The sequence below is a fragment of the Pteropus medius genome, unplaced genomic scaffold (assembly GCF_902729225.1).
Source record: "Pteropus medius unplaced genomic scaffold, Ma_sr-lr_union100, whole genome shotgun sequence".
Taxonomy (NCBI): Eukaryota; Metazoa; Chordata; class Mammalia; order Chiroptera; family Pteropodidae; genus Pteropus; species Pteropus medius.
The window spans coordinates 10655225-10663116 of NW_024354502.1; the positions used below are offsets into that span (position 1 = coordinate 10655225).

Genomic DNA, 7892 nt, shown 5'->3' on the forward strand with positions numbered 1-7892 from the left:
CTTTCTCTTTGAAACTCTGATACTTCTGTGGAAGTTACTCTTCTATCACACTGATATGAAAGCTTGTGATTTTTTGTAGCTTAAATATTGACTCCAAACCTGCCACAGCAAGCTGTTCATTCATTACAATTTTCCTGGAAACCTGAGATAGGGTCTTTTAAGCTAGCCTGGCTTCCTCTTGCTCTCTTCTAAAAATGAGCATTGATTTAATGATTTGCGCTAGTTGTGTAGGTGGCCCAGTCCCCTTTATCAAGCAGAGCAATTGCAAAAGAGCAAAAGCAGAGAAAGCTTTGGCTGAGACATTCTAAATTGTCTCCTCCTCCTACCTTGATCTACTGTGGGCCCTTTGCCTGCCAGTCATGTAGAAACAGCCTTGTTGTTAATCAAAATACAAAGGTGAAAGTCCATAATTAATAAGCTTAATATGTCATTTTGGGAGTTAGTTAAAACTAATCGCATTCATATTCAAATTTTAAGTCAGTTATTAGCCTGGAGTAGGAATTTATAGACTTCCGCTGAGTAGCCTAAAAACTATAGCAAAAATGGCCTATGTTTTTGTTTTGTGCCCAAGGAATGACCTTTAGGGTTAGGGTTATAATTTATGGGTGGAATATTTAACATAATTACATTTATACTCTATAGGGAACCTTTTAGAAAATCACTACTTGGAATACAGTTCTATAAATGTATCTTGAGCCAAATTAAACATGTGAAATGCCAAATTCTCGATCTAAAGAAAAATATTCCCATCTGTTATCATTATATAGAATGAGAAAGATAGTGAATATCTCATTTAGTGAACACAAAAGAGACCCTTATTTTAAAACAAATTGTTGGGCTTTGTTTTTGCTCAAGCAGAATAATGTGTACACATTTGCTCACTGTTATGTATTAGGTAGTTAACTATACTTAACATTTCACTAAAACCTTGAAAATGTTCTTTGGCCAGAGGAAAAGGCAATTGGACATGATTCTCTTTGTAATTGGTTAGAAATATCCAAACTGACTGTTTGCTTGGGTGACAGTTTCCTTGAAATTAAAACATTTCTCTAATGAGGTATAAAAGTAGTTTTATTCAATTCAAAATTTAAGCTTAAGGAATTTCTACTTCCATTAAAAATACAGACACTTTTCCCCAGCATTTATTCAGGTCTGAAGTGGTATATGAAGTGTACCTTTTGGGAAATCTCCTAAATTTCACTGATAGACCATTTGTATTCCCATAAAAATGGAAGAAATAAAATATGATCAAATTCAAATACTACTTATCCATGAACAAAAGAATTACATTTGCTAGGTGAATGCAAATTATGCAGACTTTGCTAAAAAATTAAAAACAAACAAACCCAAAAGGCGATGCTCATTACCCCTGAAAAATATTTACACATTTTTTGTATCAAAATCAATTATGGATCCCAGCAAACCCACCTGATTTTACTTTCAATGCCACTGAGTATTTCTCACAGCAACTCAGCTGCCTTTCGGTAAGTTGTTTGTTTTTTTCCTACAACATACACTTGTCTCTTTCATACCACAAAATACATTATTTACGTGTATGCCTAATTCTGTCATTGGAAACAGTGAGTTAATTTTTAGAGTTATGGATTTTACTTTGTCAAACATGTGTTCTTTTCTTTTTTATGACTAAGACAAAAAGACACGAAGAAACTAAAATTTTAATATTTCTCTCTTAACTACATTACTTAAAAATTACATATGGTTTACGGAAATGCAGAAATTAGGTAGAATTACATTGAAACCAAATGTTCTCAGCTTCTTTCTCCAACAGGCTTTCCATCATCCTGCTTCTCTCTATTAAGTAACACACCTGTGTACTTCCATTTTATGTTGCCTTACACTTCATTTATTATAATTATTAGTGTGCGTTCTGTTTCTATCAATTTGTTGGCCTATTAAGAACATTAGATTATATTATTATATGTCTTAAAATATGCTATCCTGAGCATAAAAGAGGATCTTATTGTATTTGGGGTAAACTTTTACATTAAGGAGCAAAAACATAAATTCTCTTAGTATTTTTGCATTATCATTTTTTAAAGTTTGCTATTTTAATAAAAATAGGAATATATAAAATTACAGAGGAGAATGCATGAATTTTTAAGATAATTCACTTGGATGTATCTGTTTACAAAGTAATGAAAATAAACTGATTGTATATATTCATTAAGTAAATCAAACTAACCATTATTTAATATCAATAATGAGAAACCTTTACTAACACAGCAATTAAAGCAAAATTTTTTTTATTAAGTTTATTGGGGTAACATTGGTCAATACAATTATATAATTTTCAGGTATACATTATAATTTGACATCTGTATATTTTATTGTTTACCACCCAAAGTCCAATTTCCTTCAGCTAACATATATTTAACTCCTTTTACCCACTTCACCCTAAAGCAAATTTTTTAAATTCAAAAAACATATCCTAGAATTTAGAAAGTTTAAAAATTATTTTTATTTTATATTAGATTCAGATATACAGTATATTAGTTAGACATTTATATAATTTATGAAGTGATCCCTCCAATTACTGGAGCACCCACCTGGCTCTACACATTACAAATCATATTGACTATATTCTCTATGCTGTATTCTATGTCCCCATGACTGTTTTGTAACTACTAATTTGTACTTCATCCCTTCAACTTTTTCACCCAGCCCTTCAAACCCCCTCCCTTCGGGCAGTCACCAGATGGTCCTCTCTTAGTTTCTTCTTTAGATTGACTTATACCTCTTTTCGGCATGAAGTTAGTGTTTTAGGAGTTCTTCTTCTTACCTCAGTGTAGAAAGCTTTAAAAGGACCAGAGAGGATTATAGGAAAAAAAAAAAAATTGTGTGGAAAACACAACATACATAGGTCTGATCTAGGCCAAGGAATAAATCACAAAAGGTTAACTGTAATATTAATAATAAAAGCTCCTATTTAATGGGTGCCAAATCACCTATTATAAGTGATACTAATGACAACCTTCTTAAGTAGGTACTTTTAGGCTGAGAGCACATCCTCTCACCCCTCTCTTCTTTCTTCACTCATCTGCAACAGAAGGAGAAACTTACTTATCCCTTTATCTCTGGGACCAGTTAATTTCTCCCTGCAGAAAACCTGCATTCCCACTTGCTTCATGCAAGACCTGTACAGTTCTGGGGCACAGGGAGGAAGTTTAATTCAGGGGAAATGTTAGCATCTGGTGCACTGGGTTCCAGGCTTTGAAAACTCTCCAAGGAAGAGGACTTGACAGCAAAGAAAGGGTGGAAACTTCTGGGGGGACTTGATCAAGTGAGTTTAAATTTTAGTGATAGTTCAGTAAATGTAGACAATGTAGATTTTTCACTTTTGTGGTTTGCAAGGCCAGTCCTGTGGAACGCTGCCAATTTTTCAAGTTGTGCTCTTGTCTTAACTGTTATAAAGTCTTGACAAGTGACTAGCAAATGAGACCTTGTCCACAGGGGAGAGGTTATTTTTATGCAGGTGAATGGCCATTTTATAAGGCACAGAGCTTAATAGAAACATGTGAACTTCATCAAAACCACTATTTTGTGACTTGCTGCGACTTAATTTTGAACTGTTTAAGAATAGTCATTAAAATGTACTTGTGAAAGCTAAGAAGTTTTTTAGTAAGCATGAAATTCTGAGAAAGATTTAGGATATGATGATGAAAGAGATACTTCATAGTTACAACTTTTAGAAATATCAGAAAATGTAACAATTATTTGCTACTTTTATTGTGTTTTTCTGTCCAATATGTAGACAAGTAGAGTAAATAGTTTGTGTCACAAAGCATTAGTTTGTGAGGTTCTGGATTTCTGGTAGTAGACAGTGCTAGAGCAGCTGAGTGAAATTCCATTCATTTTTGCAACAAATTAAGGGCAATTTAAAAAGCTATGCTTAGATTCATGTAGTTTGAACATAGGGCCCAGAGACATCTTATCTTCTCACCACATGGTCAAATTGGGCTTAGTTAGATATATTTGGACCCTTGACCATAGCTATAGGATTAGAAGCTTTTGAAAGCACATGGAAAAACTGGTCTTCATTGAGCCCTAAGGAACCCATTGCAAAGGTATTAATGATAACTTCCTTTCAGAAATCTGATGAAGAATATTCTCTAGCTGATGTGTTCTCCAGTGGAAGAGGAATAAACCTAATCTAAAAGGCAGGATTCACATGCCTAAGAAATTCCATACCAGAAGGAGGAACATATTGAAAGATTTACTCAAAAGAGAGTAGATGTTAATAGACTGACCTATGCTCCTTTCAGCTCTGGAATTTCAGGTACATGGTGAGCAGAGGAAGTATGGATATTCAAATTAAGTGATTTCAATAAGTTATATGAAAAAGAATAACATCTGAAGTAAGACTTGGTATTTGGCAGCTGCTACCACTTCCAATTTGTAAAATTTGTCAGAGTCGGCCATGTCTCAAGTGGCATTTCCTTTGAGAATCCTCTATATATGGTAATAAAATGATGGCAAAACTAACATTTTGATGAGAGAGTTCTTCAGTTGTATTAAAGCAAGTTGGTCATGTGCCCTAGATGACTAGCATCAACTGTCTAAAGGGTACCTACCTATTTTCTTTTCTCTCCTACTCTATAAGAGGGAAGAGTATTGCTTCACCCTTTTTATTGGTTGAAAAGAGAGCTCAAAGAGTAATACTTATAAATTTTGGAAGCACTTCTAAAAAAACAAAACTTCTTATTTTTATTTTTTTCTTCCGAACTTGGACACCCACTTGTCCTTCAGCCTGTAGAGCTGCCCCTGTATTCCTGGATCAAGGAAAAGGGACTTTTTAGAGACATAATATGGTAAGGCATTTCTAAATAAGTGGAAGAGCAGACCCCTAGATTTCAATGTATAAAGCCATTTTCGTATTCCCATTTTAACTAACCTCGGATATGTATGGACCAAGAGAAGGGGAGTAAAAACACATGTGAAAGCTAGACCCAAACAGCTTCTTTTAAGCTATCCCAAACTTCAGAACTAGAGCATTCAGTGAAAGTGAAAAGAATGTGTCCATGCTACCCAAAGCCATCTATTGAACTTAGTCATCTAAATTCCTATCAACATTCCAGTAGCATTCTTCACAGAAATAGAAAAGAAGATCTTGAAATTTATATGGAGCATAAAGACTCCTAATAGCCAAAGCAATTCTGAGAAAGAACTAGCCTGAAGGCATCACACTCCTCAATTTCAAGCTATACAATAAAGCTATAGTAATACAAAAAAAAAAAAAAAGTATGGACCCAGCACTCCCTGCAGGCTGTGGGCGAGGCTGCCTTTGAGTGGCCCTGAGTGAAGCTGGGCTGGGAGCCTAGGGATCCTCCAGGCTTCCCAGCTGGCCCAGCCAGTCAATGCCAAGGCTAGGCTGAGGCACTGCCACTGTTCCAGAGATTATGGCATGTGAAACTCAGAATGGTAAAAATATGATACTTTTGTAATGATATTGAGGATTATTCCATTGATCTTCCTAGAGAAAGGCTCTCTAATTTCACTAATAAGAACATGAAGGAGGTTAAGAAATTTCCAGAACAGTTGGCTATTTACATCAATAGAACAGTTGGACAAGCTGTGAAAAGCCCAGATAAGGTGAACTAGCAAAGAAAGTTCACGTGTTTTTCCAAATCCTTGTTACAAAGAAACAGTGCCCTAGAAGTGGGGGCTGTAACATGGCGAATAAAGAAAATGAACTGGTTTGTGCAGGCCATGCACCTTAAAAATTACACCGTGATCGTCAAACATGTTTAACTCCAGTGTTCTGGTTCTTCACAGACAGAAAGCCCATTATCAAAATACAGTGTTTTGTTATGTTTTGTCTTGTTTTGTTTCCTGAGGTTTCTCAGGACCATGAAACAATGTCACATGTTTTGTTCTGCAAGAATCTGAAATTGAATGTAGCTTTAACTTTCTGGAAAAAAGAGAAGTATAAGTGAATTTGTAGCTTACTGGTGAGGATAGAAGACCTTGGAGTGGTGGCGGATTGCCTTCCTGTGCAATGATCCAGCAATTCCACTTCCAGATATGTGTGTGTGTGTGTGTGTGTGTGTGTGTGATACACTAAATATATATATATATATATATATAATATTATTTAGTCATAAGAAAGAAGGACATCCTGCCATTTGTGACAACATGAAGAACACTTGAAAACATTGTCAAATGAAATAAGTCAGACAAAGACAAATATTACATATATCACTTATATATAAAACCTAAAAAAGCCAAATTTGCAAAACAGAAAGTAAGATGGTGGTTACGAGGGGATGATGGGGAGGGGATAGGACATGTGTTACTTAAGGAGCAAACCTGAAATGAGTAGTTAATAAGTCCTAAAGATCCAATGCATAGTATAGTGAATGTAGGCATTATTTTATTATAATCATCAAATCTTCTAAGAAACTAGATCTTAATTATTCAAAAAAACTAAAAAGAAATGCTAATATGTCACATGATAAAGGTGCTAATTATCACTAAATGTACCAAATCAATACGTTGTACACCTTAAATTTATACAATGTTATATATCAAAGATGTTTCGATAAAAAATTTTTAAAAGAAGTTGAAACCCTAAATTAAGCATTTTAACATAAGCACCTCTGAGACTGAAAAAAATAATAAGATTGCTCTTATAACCAAAGTAACTACAAATTATAGTATAAACCTAAAAAATATATATTTTTTTTATAGGCGAGGCAACCTTTGGTTGACCTCATAGATTGCAAGGATTTTATCAGCTTACAATCTCTTATTTTTTATTTTTTATGCCTACAGCACCTAGTCTTCCTAGGTGGTCTCCCATCCAAGTACTAACCAGTCCCAATTCTGCTTAGCTTCCAAGATCAGATGGGATCAGGCTTGTTCAGAGTGGCAGGGCCGTAGACAGCCTAAGATATTTTTAAGACAGGCATTATTTAGCAATAAATTTTGATATTGCGTAATTGGGGCGTGGTTTGAAAAAATAAGCTATGTGTGTTTGTATCTAAATAAGTTGAGAGATCTTAATAACCAAATCTTCTGGTGGAAATTAATAATAGGCCCAATTATGCCTAAGAGCCAAGGAGTCTACACTATCTATAGACTTCAGAAAATAGTCAAAAAAGAGGATTTACTTAATTTAAACTTCAAAAAGGATGGGGAAATTCAGTTCTTGGCAAAAGAAATAGCAAAACGAAAAGGATGGGAGAAAATAAAATTGTTGAGAAAATTTGGAGGCCTGCAATGACATAACGGGGATTTATTTCATGAATGTTCTTTTAGGCCATATTAAGGAATTGACTTTATTTTTAAGACAGTGGGGATTCCCAGGAGTCAAAGCAGGGGGACATATATGCAGGGAGACATCAGCATCAGCTATAACTGACAGCAGTACACAGACGAGGGTAAAACCCAGAAGCAAGACTCTATGGGAATGCTGGGTGAGGCAGGATGTGAACCTGCCAACAAAGTGGCAGGAGAAAAATAGAAGAGAAGAAACATCTCAGCTTATAAGTGGGCAATGTTAACAAGAATAATATGTGTCTGAATGATGAGGAAAAGTAAGCATTGAGGGTGAGTTGGTATGCAGGAGATGCTAAGTCAAATTCTTCTTATTCGGTGGGAAAAGGAGACTCAAAATATAGAATTGATAGTAGCAGATTTCAAGGAGAAAGACAATTAAGTTGAGATTCAGGAATATAAAGGAACTAAAATAAATTATTGTGAATTTACTGTGTGCCAAGAGCATCACTATGGATCTTACAGACGTTATAATCTTGAATTTACCACCTTAGCACTATAAGGTAGGTAGGCACAATTGGGATTTTTAGCAACCTGTACAGGCAGTAAAACTGTAACTCAATTGCTTTTAATGGCTTACGAAGTCTCATAGATCA

The 7892-nt window shown here is 34.9% G+C and overlaps 2 pseudogenes; one reads left to right on the forward strand and one right to left on the reverse strand.

Moving 5' to 3' along the window:
- Window positions 1-5457: 5457 nt before the first annotated feature.
- On the forward strand, window positions 5458-6020 carry LOC120595578 (KATNB1-like protein 1; annotated as a pseudogene).
- A 763-nt stretch (window positions 6021-6783) lies between these two features.
- LOC120595775 (uncharacterized) lies at window positions 6784-6902 on the reverse strand (annotated as a pseudogene).
- Window positions 6903-7892: the final 990 nt, after the last annotated feature.